This window comes from Saimiri boliviensis, chromosome 10, assembly GCF_048565385.1.
Source record: "Saimiri boliviensis isolate mSaiBol1 chromosome 10, mSaiBol1.pri, whole genome shotgun sequence".
Lineage (NCBI taxonomy): Eukaryota > Metazoa > Chordata > Mammalia > Primates > Cebidae > Saimiri > Saimiri boliviensis.
The window spans coordinates 112,582,527-112,599,140 of record NC_133458.1 but is presented as its reverse complement, the minus strand read 5'-3'; positions in this window follow the sequence as shown (position 1 = coordinate 112,599,140).

Here is a 16,614-nt window from a genome sequence, read left to right as displayed (position 1 = left end):
GCTCTGCCCAGAGAACCCTCCCGGTGGTCGCGCACAGAGTCCCAGCTTTTCCCGCGGAGCCGCCCACTTGTAGCGATGGCTACCCCCGAGAAGGATCCCTACAGAAAGAAGTCCCAAGGCCCGCACACCGGCAGGGGAGAAGTAACTCTGCATAAAGGGAGGGCGCGGGGACTCGGGGTATCTCCCGTCCTGCCAGCGTCTGCGCCCGAGAAACGCTTGGGCGGTTTCGGGGTCCTCCCCAGCCTGCCCACAGCTGCACACCAGCTTCCAGCCCAACATTCCCCAATCTCCGTTGTCATTGTCCCCGTTATTCATACTCGTTCTTAACACCACGTCTTTCTGGGTGCTGTCCCCCACTTTGGGAATGCTGTTTTTTCCATCTCCACTAGTTTATAGGATTCCTCACCCCACCAAGAGGCGCTTCACCACTAAGTTTCCCGGGCTCCTGCTTTGCCCACGTGTCCTTTAGCGCTACTGTTTTGCTCCTTCCCTGGGCGTGCTTCCTAAGTCCAGGTCTTGTCTCCACAGTGATGGATATTAACTCTGGTTAATTATTACTTAATATTTTAATTTTTTGTTTTTGTTTGTTTGTTTGAGGCAGCGTCTCTCTGTGGCCCAGGCTGGAGTGCAGTGTGCCATCTCGGCTCACTACAGCCTCGAACTCTCCGGCTCCAATGATTCTCCCACCTCAGCCTCCCGAGTAGCTGGGACCACAGGCCCACACCACTACGCCTGGCTAATTTAAGTGTGTGTGTGTGTGTAGAGACAGGATCTCCCAATGGTGCCCACGCTAGTCTGGAACTCCCGTGCTCAAGCAATCCTCCCACCTCAGCCTCCCAAAGTGCTGGGATTACAGCCGTGAGCCACCACGCCCAGCCTTATATTTGAATTTAAAATGTGATATTTCAATTTTTAAACACCTTTGTAACTGCTTTGAGGTTTTGACACATTAATTCGCCGGCTCCTCAAATAATCCTTTGGGTCGGACACAGTGGCTCAGGCTTGTAATCCCAACGCTTTGGGAGGCTAAGGTGGGAGGATCGCTGAAGCTCCAGAGGCCGAGGTTGCAGTGAGCTAAAATGACACCCTGCACTCCAGCCTGAACGACAGAGCCAGATGCTGTCTCAAAACGAGCAAACAAAAAACCTTTGAAGCATGCACTATTGTTATTCTCCCACTTTACACATGAGGGAATTGAAGCAAGGAGGGCAAGAGAGATCACGTAGCTAGTAAGTAATAGCTGGGATTCACACAAAGACAGCAGGACTTCTGCTGCTAAGGTTGTGCTGTTCTGGGCCTTCACCTGAAACAAGCAAATAATTTTACTTCTTCCATTCCAATTCAGATGGTTTTTATTTCTTTTTCTTAACTGATTACTCTGGCTAGAACTTCCAATACTGTGTTGAATAGAAGGGGTGAAAGTGGGCATCTCTGTCTTATTCCAGTTCTTTTTTTTTTTTTTTAATTAAAAAATTTTTAGGCCGGGTGCGGTGGCTCAAGCCTGTAATCCCAGCACTTTGGGAGGCCGAGGCGGGTGGATCACAAGGTCAAGAGATCGAGACCGTCCTGGTCAACATGGTGAAACCCCGTCTCTACTAAAAATACAAAAAAGTCAGCTGGGCGTGGTGGTGTGTGCCTGTAATCCTAGCTACTCAGGAGGCTAAGGCAGGAGAATTGCCTGAACCCAGGAGGCGGGGGTTGCAGTGAGCCAAGATCGCGCCATTGCACTCCAGCCTGGGTAACAAGAGCGAAACTCTGTCTCAAAAAAAAAAAAAAAAGAAAAAAAAGAAAAAAAGAAAAAAAATTTTTTTTTAAATATTAGAGATGGGGTTTCACCATGTTGGCCAGCATGGTCTTGATCTCTGGACCTTGTGATCCGCCTGCCTCGGCCTCCCAAAGTGCTGGGATTACAGGTGTGAGCCACCGCGCCCAGCCTATTTCAGTTCTTAAAGGAGAAGTGTCCAGGCTTTCAGCATTGAATATGTGGTTAGCCATGAGTTTTGGGATTTAGCATATGGATTTTATTATTTGAGGTAGTTTCCTTCTGTTCTTAGTTTGTTGAGCTTTTTCTTCTTTCAAAAGAGCATTGAATTTTGTCAAATACTTTCTTGATATCAAATGAGATGCTCATGTGGGTTTTTAAAATTTTCTGTTAATGTGGTCTATTACATTTATTGATTTTATGTTGACCCGTTCTAGCATTTCAGGAACAAATCCCATTTGGTGGAGTTACGAATCAAAATTACAGTAATGCTAGCTTTTATTGTATTCTCTTTTACATAATTAATTATATTTTAATTGCCCCTGTATTTTCCTTTACCAGAGATCATTATTTCTTCCCTCCAAGTACTAACCAGGCCCAACTCTGCTTAGCTTCTGAGATTGGACACATTCAGGGTAGTATGGCCATAGATGAGATCTTTATTCAGCTTTTTTAAAAATTTCTTTCTTTTTTTTTAGACAGGGTCTCACTCTCTCCCCCAGGCTGAAGTGCAGTGGCACAATCTCAGCTCACTGCAACCTCCACCTCCCAGGTTCAAGTGATTATGTTGCCTCAGCTTCCTGAGTAGCTAGGATTACAGGCATGCAGAACCACTCTTGGCTAATTTTTGTATTTTTAGTAGAGACGGGGTTTCACCATGTTGGCCAGGCTGGTCTCTAATTCCTCAGGTGATCCGCCAGCCTCAGCCTCCCAAAATGTGGGGATTACAGGTGTGAGCCACCTTGCCTGGCTTCTTTATTCAGCTTTGAATCACTGTCTGGTAACCTTTCATTTCAACCTAAAAGGCTCTTTTACATTTCTTGCAGGGCAGGTCTAGTGGTAATGAACTCCCTCAGCTTTTTTTTTTTTATCTGGGAATGTCTTCATTTTTCACTTATTTTAAAAGAACGATTAAGTCAGATATAGGATTCTCAGATGACAGATTTATTTTTTGTTTTAACACTTTGAATATATCAATCTACTGCCTTTTGGCCTTTGAGGTTTCTGATGAGATATCTGATCATCAATTTTTTTTTTTTTAAAGACAAAGTCACACTCTGTCACCCAGGCTGGAGTGCAGTGGTGGTGCAATCTCAGCTCACTGCAACCTCTGCCTCCCAGGTTCAAGTGGTTCTCCTGTCTCAGCCTCCCAAGTAGCTGGGATTACAGGCATGTGCCATCACACCTGGCTAATCTTTGTATTTTTAGTAGAGATGGGTTTTTGCTATGTTGGCCAGGTTGGTCTCAAACTCCTGACCTCAAGTGATCCACTTGCCTCAGCCTCCCAAAGTGCTAAGATTACAGGTGTGAGCCACCCCACCCAGCCAAGATATCTGATAATCTTTTTGAAGATTAAGGGATGAGTCACTTCTCTCTTGCAGCTTTCAATATTGTCTCCTTGTCTTTGGGTTTTAGCAGTTTGATTATAATGAACCTCAGTATGAGTATCTTTGAGTTTATCCTACCTGGAGTTTGTCGAGCTTTTTGAATGTTTATATCATGTCATTCATCACAGTTGAGAAGTTTTCAGGCATTATTTCTTCTACTAATCTCTCTTCACTGTCTTTCTGGAATTTCCACAATGGGTATTAGTCCACTTGATGGTGTCCCACAGGTCTCTTAGGCTCTATTTATTTTTCTTCCATCTTTTTCCTTTTTGTTCCTCAGATTTGGTAATTTCAACGTCCAGTCTTCAAGTTTGCTGATTCTTTTTTTAAATAAATTTTATAACTATTTTATTTTACATAATTTTCTTTTTAAAAGATAGGGTTTTTTCTATGTTGCTCAAGCAGTCCTCCTGCCTCAACCTTGCAAAGTGCTGGGTTACAGGTGTGAGCCACTGTGCCTGGCCAAGTTTGCTTACATCTGCCTTTGAAGCCCTCTAGGGATTTTTTTCATTATAGTTATCGTATTCTTCAGCTTCATAATTTTTTTTTGCTACCAAAAAAAAAAAAAAAAAAAGAAACTCAAGAAATTTTCTATCGCTTTATTGGAATTTCCATTTGTTCATACATCATTTTCTTGACTTTGTTCATACACTTTAGCTCTTCAAGCATCTTTAAGACAGTTATTTTAAAGTATTTGTCTAGTAAGTAGGCCATCTGATTTTCCTCTGATATGGTTTCTGCTTATTTATTCTTTTCCTTTGAGTGGGTCTTACTCACCTATTTCTTTGTATGCCTTGTGATTAGTTGTTGTTGTTGAAAACTGGACGTTTGCATCTCATGATGTGGAAACTCTGGAAATTGGGTGCTTCCCATTTCCCCAAGCTTGCTGGGTTTTTTGTTTTTGTTTTGCTTGTTTGTTTTAATTTTTGTTTTTATTTTTAGAGATAGCATCTTGCTCTGTTGTCCAGTCTGGAGTGATGTGTTTATTTATTTATTTATTTATTTTTGATTATGAGAAATGTAGCTCAGGACACACGTGGGCATTAGACCAAGGTGGCGGTCATCCTCACATTGTGGGATGGTGTACATTACTCAAGACTGAGGCTTGAAATGACATGTGGGCCCTGAAGTTAGGCTAACCCAGCTGCAGTTCAGTAGTGGGTGAAGGGCAGGGGTATCATTTGGTTGTGGCAAATGTAAATGAAAGGCAGTTATCTATTATATATCAGGAATGCACAGAAATGGTGGGAGTTTGGAGGATCAGGTTTTGGGGCAGATGGGAAATATGGTTGCTCTGGAGGGCCAAGAAGCTGGGAGCACAGCAGTCACGTCCTATCTGAAATTCCCTGATATGCATACCTGTTCCCACTGCTCTTGGATGATGCACTCATGAAACAGAATCTGGAAGAGGTGGCCCAGCTGGCCACACTTAGCTTGGGAGCCTGCTGCCTGTTGTGTTGCTGAGGGTCTGGGTTCCTACACCCTGTAGGTTTGGTTACAGGAACTACCCTCCCACCAAACCCATACATAGTCTGAGAAAACCAATTCCCCATGGGAATCAGTGCTATTAGGAAGGAGACAGATACTGGGCTGGTAACTGATCCTATTCACTTTCAGGCACCATCCACATAGGATGGAAGCAGACAGCTGCAGGTCCCAGAGGCCAGGCTAGGGCAGCAGCTACAGTCTGTGGACAGCTTCCTGGAGGTGGCATAGATGAGGGCAAGGTGAGCTGACTCAGAGGCTGGGACCCTGGCAGGTGCCAGGTGGGCCCAGACCAGGAAACAACAAGGGTCTGCTCTCTCTCTCTCTCTCTCTCTCTCTCTCTCTCTCTCTCTCTTTTTTGAGACCAAATTTTACTCTGTCACCCAGGCTGGAGTGCAATGGCATGATCTTGGCTCACTGCAACCTCTGCCTCCTGGGTTCAAGCAATTCTCCTACCTCAGCCTCCTGAGTAGCTGGGACTACAGGCAAGTGCCACCACACCCACCTAATTTTTGTATTTTGTTTTTGTTTTTGTTTTTAGCAGAGACGGGGTTTCACTATGTTGGCCAAGCTGGTCTCGAACTCCTGACCTTGTGATCTGTCTGCCTGTCTCCCAAAGTGCTGGAATTACAGGCGTGAGCCACTGTACGCAGCCTCAGTAGTCTACTCTCTAGAGCCTGGGTTGAGGTGGGTGTGGGTCTTGATTATAAGCCACAGAAACCAACTGGATCCAACTCAAGCATAAAGTTGGTTTCAATACAAGGATACATCCCTGTAGGACCCAAAGGCAGGAAGGTGGTCCTTTCCTGTCTTTCTTTTGGGCTCAGGGCCTGTGCCTCTGCTCCACACATTCTCCTGTCTCTCAGCCTCCTCTTTGGAGAGAGTTTCTGTTAGGCTCACTGGGCTATGTGACCACCCAATGCAGTCACCTTTGGCCCAAGGTGGGAGCCCTGTCTCCCTGGGGTTGCCACTGTCTTTCCCTGTGGGTAAAGTGGGGAGGAAGATCATGGCAAGGGGCTGTGAGTGGAGCCCCAGCAGGGAGCTTTGTGGGGTGGGGGTGTATGTGTGGGAGACTCAAACAGGCAGCCCTGCTGGAAGGAAGCAGCTGGACCTCAGCCAGATGTGGCTGTGGGGAGTCGGAAGGGCTGGCCAGATTGGCTTGGCTGTCTTGGCCAGTCCTGAGGCAGGCCAGAGGTGCAGTGGAGATGTGGGAGGAAGCAGAGAGTTCAAGGGGGTTCCTGGGAGAAGCATGGTGGAGGTGTTGCTGACAGCAAAGTGGGCAGCGGGGGAGATAAGATTCTATTTTGGAGTTGTGTGGCTCTTCTTGTCGGTGGCACATCCTGGGGGACATTCCACAGCTGGGAGGGGCAGGGCTGAAGTACATTGGCAGATGAAGGTCAGAAGCTGCTCCAGACACCTGGGACGGTGGAGACAGAGCAATGAGTCCCAAGGAAAAAGTTAGTGAATGGCAGACGGTGTGTGGGCAACAGGAGGGAGGGGGACAGCTAGCAGAGGGGCCAGAAAGAGGGAGTCTTCCCTTTCCATGCACACACATGCATGCAACCCCCCCCACCCACACACACACACACATGCGTGTGTGTGTGTGTGTGACATGGCAGTTACACTGGACAACACCCTCCACACCAGACACTTGTGTCCACACCCCTAAAGACATGGCAACAGACAGGTGGCCGAGGAGGGGCTCCTTCTCACTACAGCTGGCCTCTGCTATGCTCTGCCTCAGTTCAGTAGGGTGGACCCCATGCCGATGGCCCTTGGTGTGAGACGTACCTTGCTACCCAGAGTGAAACCTCTGGGTGTGACCTGCTGCAGTTGGCAAACTCCTCAGCCCCACAGCATCCATAAAGGCTCTAGGCCTTCAGCCTCCACAAGTCTGGAGGTTCGTCATGGGCCTTCACTCACTCATGAGACATTTCCAGCGCATCTGCTCTGTGCCAGGGACAGAGGTGTTCCTGTCCTTGTGTTGCTCACAGAAAGCCATAGCGTGGGACTGAGCAGGTGGGCTGGGCAAGGCTGGGAAGAACATCACCCATACTTGCATTGGGAGATGGCTTCCTGGAGGAGGTGACTGAAGCCTGAAGCCCATGGAGGTTGGGGAGGGGCTGGAGGCAAGGAAGCCAGAGGCTGGGATGGCAACTCTCCTCACACAGCCATAGCTGCAAAGCCTGGAGGGGGCCGGAGTCACTCCAGGATAGGAGGTTCTTGGGGAGGCCTCGGCTCTGACAGCTTGGACAGAGCTGCACTCCTTTCAGGCTGGACTGAGCTCAACTTGACCTCAGCACCCTGCAGCCTCCACTCAGAAGGGCTGGTCTGAAGGTCACTCCCACTGAGTCTCACAGGCACTCAGGTACCAGTGAGCCGTGAGCCAGCTGGGGTGGCCTCTGTTTCTTGTAGCAAAGGGTCCAATGAAGAAAAAAAATCCCAGTTTTTGGTTAACTTTTCTGAAAACTTTGTCAATGCTTCTGTTTGTTTTCATCAGAACATGGGCTAAGATGAGGTACCACCCATCTATTGCTGCAAAACAAACCTGCCAGATCTTAGCCAGCTCAAAAAACGCAGGCGTTTCTTATTTCTCAGATGCTGTGGGCTGAGCTGGCGGCTCTTTGTCCCTTCTTGCCCAAGTTTGGAAGTGGCCATTTGACTGGGGCTGGAGGTCCATCAGAGTCTCCTTCCCAGGGGTCCAGCCTCGGGGTGGTGGCAGGCCAGGCCTGTCTCTCCAGTGATCTTTTATCCTGGGCTTTGTCTTACGGATGTCGAATGGTGGTCTTCGGGTTCCAGGAAAGCGAGAACTGCAAACCTCAGGGTCAACAAGCCACAGGCCAGCCCAGATCTAGGGGGCAGAGAAACAGCCTCAGCCTCATGATGGGGGCAGCTCCACATTAAATGATACACTGAACTCTTTTTTTTTTTTTTTTTGAGTTGGAGTCTTACTCTGTCCCCCAAGCTGGCGTGCAGTGGTGCAATCTCGGCTTACTGCAACCTCTGGCTCCCAGGTTCAAGTGATTTTCCAGTCTCAGCCTCCTGAGTAGCTGGAATTATGGGCACTCACCACCACACCCAGCTAATTTTTGTATTTTTAGTAGGCGCCGGGTTTTGCCATGTTGACCAGGCTGGTTTCAAACTCCTGACCTCAGATGATCTCCCTGCTTCAGCCTCCCAAAGTGCTGGGATTGCAGGCATAAGCCACCTTGCCTGGCACTGCACTCTTGAAGTATCCTGTGATGACTCCCTAGGGATGTGCACACAGGGCTGTGGCTTCCAAGGGCTCTGCCACCCTGGGAGGAGGAGGCCATCTGGGGTCCTCCTCCCAAGTCCATCTGCACATTTAATCAAGGGCTGCAGGGTCACTACCCTGTGGGCGTGCCCAGTGGTTCTGAATTAAATCAGCATTGTAGAGGGCTTGCTCTGGGCTGACCTCAAAAGAGGAGGCTGGGAGGGTTGGGTTGGTGCTATCAAGAGGTTGTGTAATTCAGACATCTTCATTTTAAGCTTCTGGATACGTGTGGGACACAGAAGCTTCTAGGTGCAAGGACTCAGGTTGCCCAAGGGCTCGCTGGGGCTGTGTGCAGCCAGTTGATTCTCCTGGAGAGGAAGCCCCAGACCAGCTTCATTGCCTTGTACTCTGCTCTGAGGTCTGTCTGCAGGAAGGTCAATAGCAGGCTCAAACCCAGCTCTGCCACTTCTGAGCTGTGTGTGGCCTTGAACAGCTTGCTTAACCACGTGGGGCTAATACTCATACTGTATTGGTTGGGATTAGGTTCTGCTGTGAGTATGAAAGATTCCAAACAACAGCAGCTTCCGTCAGGTGGAATTCTCTTCATGCAGGATCTGATGGGAGGTGGAGGTGGTGTGTGATGCCCCATACGTCGGAGACCCAGCCAGACCTGGCTCACAGCTCCCCCATCCTGGGGCTGTGGCCCTCATCTTTCACACCCCCAGGAGGCTGTGTGCCAGGCAGGTGCCAGCCAGAGGGTTAGAGGGAGGCACAAACATCTTTCTCTTAAGGAGAAAACTGCCGTCACACTGGTGATACCTGCTAGTGAGGGAGGCTGACAGTATAGTCTTTATTCTGGGGCCAGGGGTATAACTACAAACTCAGTCACCATGGAGCGTGGGAGGGCACTGGACTGCCATGTGTGCACTGTGCCCAGCAGCTGAGTGCCTGGGGCAGAGGAGCTCAATAACTGTCAGGTGCTGTCAGCATCCAGTCCAGCCCTGCTTCACAGACAGGAAATCAAGTCCAGACAGGCACACAGAGATGGAAACTGGGCCTACTCTTTGACCTTGGCCAAGGCCTCCCCCAGCTCTCCTACCCCTGCACCTCCACACTCCCAGCCTTTCCATCTAGAAGAATCTAGAAGGTTCACTGCAAAGGAGGCAAGTGTGTGTGCAGACCTACCTATTCCTTCTGTTTCTCCAGCTTAACCAGGCCCCTGCACTCTTGTACAGGAAAATCAGAACATCAGGAGTCCAGGTTCAGACTGGGGCCTCTCTCAGCCTGTTGGGGAGGGTCAGGACGGACATGGGCGAGTGGGCTGTGGGCCGGCAGGCACCCATCAGTCCCTGACAGTTACACTGGACAGCTAAGCTGGAGAGGCATGTGGGTCACATATTTCTCATGCCAGGGCAGAAATTTAAGAGCCTGTCTTTAACCTTATCAGTGGTGTTAACTCAGCTAAAGAAAGAATGTGCAGAGAGGGAGGGCTGGCAGGCTGGGGCAGGGCAGGGACTGGGGCCCAGGTTGAGGGCTAAAGGGATTGCAGGATAAGATCAGAAAATACAACACAAGGCTGGACACAGTAATCCCAGCACTTTGGGAGACTGAGACGTGAGGATCCCTTGAGGCCAGTTCAAGACCAGTCTGGACAACATAGCAGGACCCCTTTGATCTCTGCAAAAAAGAGAGGACATACAACAGGGGCCCGACTCATGCTGATGGGGATCGAGCCTTTTGGGAGCAGCTCTTGCTGTGCACCTGGGTCAATTTGGCCAGCACTGTCCATGGGAGAGGCCACTCACCCCCACACCCTCCCCGGGCAAGGCTGAGGCTCTCGAGGGATGGAACATCGGACATGTTGGGGAAATAATCAAAAACAAAAATCTGCTAACCCAGAAAACCTTTCCGCAAAAGAAGAGAAAGAAAAGTTTAATTATTGAATAGGCATTAAATAGATTGAGATGCTCATCACAGACAATCTGCTAAGAAGCTGCAAAGGCAGAAAGAAGTTTCACACTTGTATATAACCGGATGCAACCCATCCCTTCTGAGTTCTCAAGGGAGACGTCATAGCTGTTCAGGTAGGAGGACTTGACAATACCAGTGGTCACACACGGTTCTCTGTAAATCCCCAGGTAACTGGGATGGCCACCTGGGTTTGCTAATTGCCTTTATTTAAAGGAAAAAACAATTAACTCATTTGTTAAAGACTGGAAATGTGTTTGCAATTTGAGCCAGGCCCTAGGCTAAAGTTAGGCTCCTCTCTGACCAGGGAGACTGGAGATAAGGATGTATCTCCCTCGGTGATTACCCTTCAAATGCTGGCCCTCAGGTCCTTAAGGAGACATTCCTGGGATGTGAAACTTGAAAGAGGCTTATTTAGCTTTTGCACAGATCTACATTAAGAAACGGCCAGGAAAGGACTTGCAATTACAGATTTTCTGACGAAAAAGGAGAGGGGACATTCTGTTTTCTTTTTTCTTTCTTTCTTTCTTTTTTTGCACCAAGGAGAATAAACTTTTTCTCATTTTTAATTTGCATTGGCCTTCTGGTGCCTCAAAGCTGGGGTGCGGGCACTTGGGCAGCACAGCTGGCCCCTGCCCTGGTTAGAGGCTGTCCTGGGGAATAAAATGCAGATTCTGACTCAGCCCCAGGTGAGGCCCACACTGCAGGGAAGAGGCTCCCTGGGGCCTTTGTTTGCATCCAGATCTTCAGGGGTGTTGGGGAAGGGATTGAGGAGGGGAAGGAAGGTCAGATTAATGGGATGATGCTTTTTTTTTTCTTTGCGTTTATTTTTATACATTTTTTTAATGTTAAAAAGTATAATTGCCAGAAATTGCAAAGGACTACAGCAGTCTAGAATAATGAACGAATCACTTCAGCCTGGAAAGCAGGTACTGTCAATCCTATTAATGTTATAATACAAGCCCCTTCAACTATTTTTACATTTCTTTTTTTCCTCCTTTAATTTTATTTTATTTTCGAGATGGAGTCTCGCTCTGTCGCCAGACTGGTGTGCAGTGGCACGATCTCAGCTCACTGCAACCTCCGCCTCCCGGGTTCAAGCCGTTCTCCTGCCTCAGCCTCCTGAGTAGCTGAGATTGCAGGCACATGCCACTACGCCCGGCTAATTTTTGTATTTTTAGTAGAGACGGGGTTTCACCCTGTTGATCAGGTTGGTCTTGAACTCCTGATCTCAGGTGATCCACCCGCCTCCGCCTCCCAAAGTGCTGGGATTATAGGCATGAGCCACTGCCTGGCCTTTTTTGTCCTTTTCAGTGTGATGTCCTAGCACATAGTAAAGATCATGTACTGAGTGTAAGGTGGAGCCTTCTCTGCAGAGCCAGATGACAAGTTCCCCTTCCTAGAGAAATGGGCTGGAAGTTCTTACTTCTCTGCCATCAGCATGGCCGAATGGGGAGAGAGTGGGGAAAATCCAGGGACCAACCCATAAAGGAGGCACTCTGGCTTCTGTTCAGGAGGGTACCAGGTGATGCTTTTGCTATCAGACTGCATGTGAGTTCTTGGCAGAAGAGGAGGAGGGGCAGAAACGGATGGAAGTCCCTCCAGTGATATGGGAAGGCTCTGGACGGTTCCAGGGAGGGCAAGAGGCGTGGGGACCTCCTCTTGCACACTCAGGGGGCTTAAGCCTGAGCAGGGCTACATGGGGGGATGTGGGACAGGGACACCCAGGACCAGGAGCTCTGGGACATCGGGAGCGAGTGCCTTGGCTCAGATTAGGTGTTCTTAGAGCAGCAAGGTTTATGAGGCTTCCAGAAAGACAGGAAGGATGAGGGGCGGTGGGTTTATGAGCAGCCTTCTGGTGAGGCTCCCCTTGGGGGCCCCCAGGAACAAGTGGGGTGCAGGGTTGTGGTGACAGGAGCATGGAGGAGGCTGGGCCTGAGTCACACAGAACTTGGGCACAGTGGGGGCATTTAGACCCCTTGGGTCCTGTATCCATCCTCCCTCCCTCCCTCCTTCCTTCCTTCCTTCCTTCCCTTCTTCTTTCCTTTCTTCCCTTCTTTCTTTCCTTTCTGACAAGGTCTCACTCTGTCACCCAGGCTGGAGTGCAGTGGCACAATCATGGCTCACGGAAGCCTGGAGCTGGCTCAAGCCCCCTGAATAGCTGGGACTATAGGTGTGTACAACCACACCAGGCTAATTTTTTTTTCTTTTTTTGAAGAGGTGAGTTTTCACCATGTTGCCCAGGCTGGTCTTGAGTTCCTGGTCTTAAGCAATCCTCCGTCCTCTTCCTCCCCAGGTGCTGGGATTGCAGGTATGAGCCACCGCTCCTGGTCCTGTTGCATTTTTCTCTCTCTCTCCCTCCCTCCCTCCCTCCCTCCCTCCCTCCCTCTCTCTCTCTCTCTCTCTCTCTCTCTCTCTCTCTCTCTTTGAGATGGAGTCTTGCTCTGTCACCCAGGTTGGAGTGCAGTGGTGCGATCTCAGCTCACTGCAGCCTCTGCCTCCCGGGTTCAAACAATTCTTCAGTCTCAGCCTCCTGAGTAGCTGGGACTACAGGCATGCACCACCATGCCCAGCTAATTTTTATATTTTTAGTAGAGATAGGGTTTCACCATGTTGGCCAGGCTGGTCTCAAACTCCTGAGCTCTTCATCTTCCCTCCTTGGCCTCCCAAAGTGCTGGGATTACAGGTGTGAGCCACTGTGCCCAGTCTTTTTTTTTTTTTTTTTTTTTTTAAATAAAGTCTTGCTCTGTCACCCAGGCTGGAGTGCATTGGTACAATCCTGGCTCACTGCTGCCTCAACGTCCCGGGCTCAAGCAGTCCTCCTGCCTTGGCCTCCCAAGTAGCTGGGATTTCAGGCGTGAGCCATCATGCTTGGTTACCTGTTGTATTTATGTCTGTTATCCAACTAGGAGCTGCTGCCTGGCAATGGCTGGTGGGATCCACACCAGGACCACACAGTACTCACAGTGAGCAGAGACCTGCAGGCCTGGCCAGGGGGCATCCACCTCCCCCAGAGGGAACTTTCCTTTCAGTGGGTGGACAACATGGAGCTGGTCTCCCCCCTCCCAGAGCTCTCCCCAGCCATGCCCACCTCGTACCACCTTCTGTCCAACATCCGCAGGTGTAGACTGTTAGACACTACACATAACGGATGCCTCAGCTTCAACTGAGGAAAAAGCCTGTTCTCACAAATAATTTGTATGATCTCTGCTTCCTGGAAACAGCCTTCTCTCCTTTCTGTCTGTACTGCCAGAACACTCAGAGACAACCGCACCCAGACGAAATTGGCTCCTTCTGAGTACATCAAAACTCCGGCTCCCTGCTGCCAGCACTCTCTGCAGAGAGAGCTGGTGTCTGCCTTGGAGTCTCCCAGAAACTGCAGTCTTTTATTTGTTTATTTATTTTTGAGACGGAGTCTTGTTCTGTCTCCCACACTCGATTACTGTGGCTTGATCTTGGCTCACTCCAACTTCCACCTTCTGGGTTCAAAAGATTCTCCTGCCTCAGCCTCCAGAGTAGCTGGGACTACAGGTGTGTGCCACCACACCTGGCTTAGTTTTGTATTTTTAATAGAGACAGGGTTTCACCATGTTAGCCAGGCTGGTCTCGAACTCCTGACTTTAGGAGATCTGCCTGCCTCAGCCGCCCAAAGTGCTGGGATTACAGGCATGAGCCACTGTGTCTGGCCTGGAAACTGCAGACTTAAATAGACATACTACGCAGTCTAACTTAGTGCTTTCCAACAGGAGTGAAAGCCAGAAATGTAAGCCACTTATGGAATTCTAAATATTCTAGTAGCCACATTTAAAAAGTGAAAGGAAATAGGTGAAATTAATTCTAGTAGTAACCCAATACCCAAAACAATATCATTTCAACATATAATCTATAGAAAGTTATTAATGAGGTATTTGCATTCTTTTTTTGTATAAAATCTTCAAAATATTATGTGCACTTTACACTTGTAGTGTATCCCAACTCACACTTAGCACATTTCAAGTGGCCAGCAGCTACCACGTTGGTCAGCATAGGCAGAACTCATGTCCTGGGTCTGTGCCCATCTGTTTGTCTCTATCCTTCTGTCTCTCTTTTGACACACACACACACACACACACACACACACACACACACACACCACATTCTACTCTCAGTTTATTCCAAATAACACTAATACAGACAGTTTCGGTGTGGAAAGGGCTAACCTTATGAGACAACTACAGCAGAGTGTGAAAGGATAATATTTTTAAAGCAAAATCTTGACTTGCACACTTGTGGACAACTGCCAAATATTTTATTTAGTTGTGAATTCATGTAGTAATCAATAAGATGTGACAGTCCAGTGAGCTGGGCAGTGCCCGTCTTGTGGCTCACTCCTGGGCCCGGTTCAGAGAAGAATTCAAAGAGCCAGTGCATGTGTAGACAGTCAGGAATGCTGAGATGAATTTGCTTAATAGATGAAAAAATTGGCTTCTTCCACAGAGAGGGGAAAAATCAACTGTGCTTCCACTGGACAACATTTGACTGCATGTCTATGGAGAAGAACCATCGCCTCGCTATTGGTTATAATTTACAGAGTTGTGGCTGGGCTTGGTGGCTCACGCCTATAATCCCAGCACTTTGGGAGGCTGAGGTGGGTGGATCAACTGAGGTCAGGAGTTCGAGACCAGCCTGGCTAACACCGCGAAACCTTGTCTCTACTAAAAATACAAAAATTAGCCAGGCATGGTGTGCATACCTGTAATCCTAACTACTCAGGAGGCTGAGGCCTGAGAATCACTTGAACCTGGGAGGTGGAGGTTGCAGTGAGCCGAGATCATGCGACTGCACTCAAGCCTGGGCAGCAGAGAGACACTCTGTCTCAAAATAATAATAATAATAATAATAATTGGCAGAGTTGTGAAACAGCTCAAAGACTATGAAAGGAGCAGATACCCTATCAAATCATCAAATCAAATAACTGGACACCTATGATCTTTTTGGTTCATTTCAATCTTTCACAATTTATCTGGTAGGGGTTGGATTATAACATGATCCCCCACTTTATGAAGTCAGCTTGTTGAACAAGCAGACTCACATGGTAGAATCCTACTGGTACTTGATTTTGTTCACCCACTATCCTAGCATGCTCAGTGGAGTGGGCTGGTGGCCTGCTCTTGGGGTGGAAACTCAGGCAGTTCATGACTTTTGTAATGTCTTCTAAGCAACAGAAAAGACTTTAATTCCCTTAAGTCTCAAGTTTCAACTTAGTAATTAAATTGTCAGGCCCCAGATAAAATAAAAACTGACCACCTTTCTGGGTGAAAATGCCTTTCCTCAGCCGGGCATGGTGGCTCACACCTGTCATCCAAGCACTTTGGAGGCCAAGGCGGGTGGATCACTTGAGGTTGGGAGTTCAAGACCAACCTGACCAACATGGTGAAACCCTGTCTTAAAAAAAAAAAGAAAACGCCTTTCCTCTTGGGGCCTTCAGGAAGGGGTGCCCCTCCTTTCTTGCTCAGCTCCTCCCCACTGACCCCCAGTTGCAGGGATTGCAGCAGGGCTTGAATGGAGGGGAGGAGGCAGGCTGAGAGCTCTTATCAGACAACTACACGAGGAGTTTGTACACTTTGGGTCTGGCCGAGGTTTGAGCTGTCGCTGCCTGTCTCTCTGTCCCTGTCTCTGTCTCTCTCTGGTGCTTTGAACGTGCCCTGCTGCTCCTCTGGAACTCATGATAAGGATCACCCTCTCCTCTGGCTCCTGGGTTTTCAGATGAAGGGTGATGGGAACACTCTTCTCTCCTGAGAAGTGATCTCCTCACCCTCCAGCTGTCTGACCCTTTTACCCTTCATGGCACATGAGGGGCTAAGAAGTGGGGTGTGTATGTGGGGTGGGGTTGGGGGCCGGGATGGGGTCTGGGGCTCCTGGGAGTGGGCACTCACTTCCATGATGCCAGTTTCTGGGCATTTCCTCTAGAACTTTGCATGTGCCCTGGCCTGGCCTTCAATGTCCATATTGCTCGTGTCTTATTGCCTTGCCTATATTTGCAATGAGAAGTTGTTGTGTTTCAAATGGGTACCTCTGTGCCTTTCACAAAGGGCCCATGCAGGGAGGCACCTGAGCCAGTGTGCCAAGATGGGGTGCAGGCAGTGGGCCAGGGAGGCTGTGTGGTTGGGGGTTTGTCCCAGGGCCACTGCCCACCCACTGGGCTGTTGGGGAGAGTTTGCTGAGCACCCAGCAAGTAGCCTCTTCTCTGCACAGCCCCAAGTAGCTAGGCAGTGCCCACCTGTGGCTCATTCCTGGGCTTGGTGGAGGTGGTGTAAATCCCACCATCTCCTCTTCTAGAGGTCTGGCCTTGGCGAGATGCTCACACTCTGTGAGCCTCGGGGTCCTCATCTGTAAACTGGGCATGATCATGGTTCACACTGCACTTGGCAGCATCGGGGTGAACCAAGGTGAGCTGGCGAGGGGCCGGCTCCTGGGAGGTGTACAGTGGCCATGATCAGGACGATGCCTGCACTGGGACCCGGGGATCCCCTTGGCTGGTCCCCAGTCCATCTGTCACAGACAAGACATCACGGCAA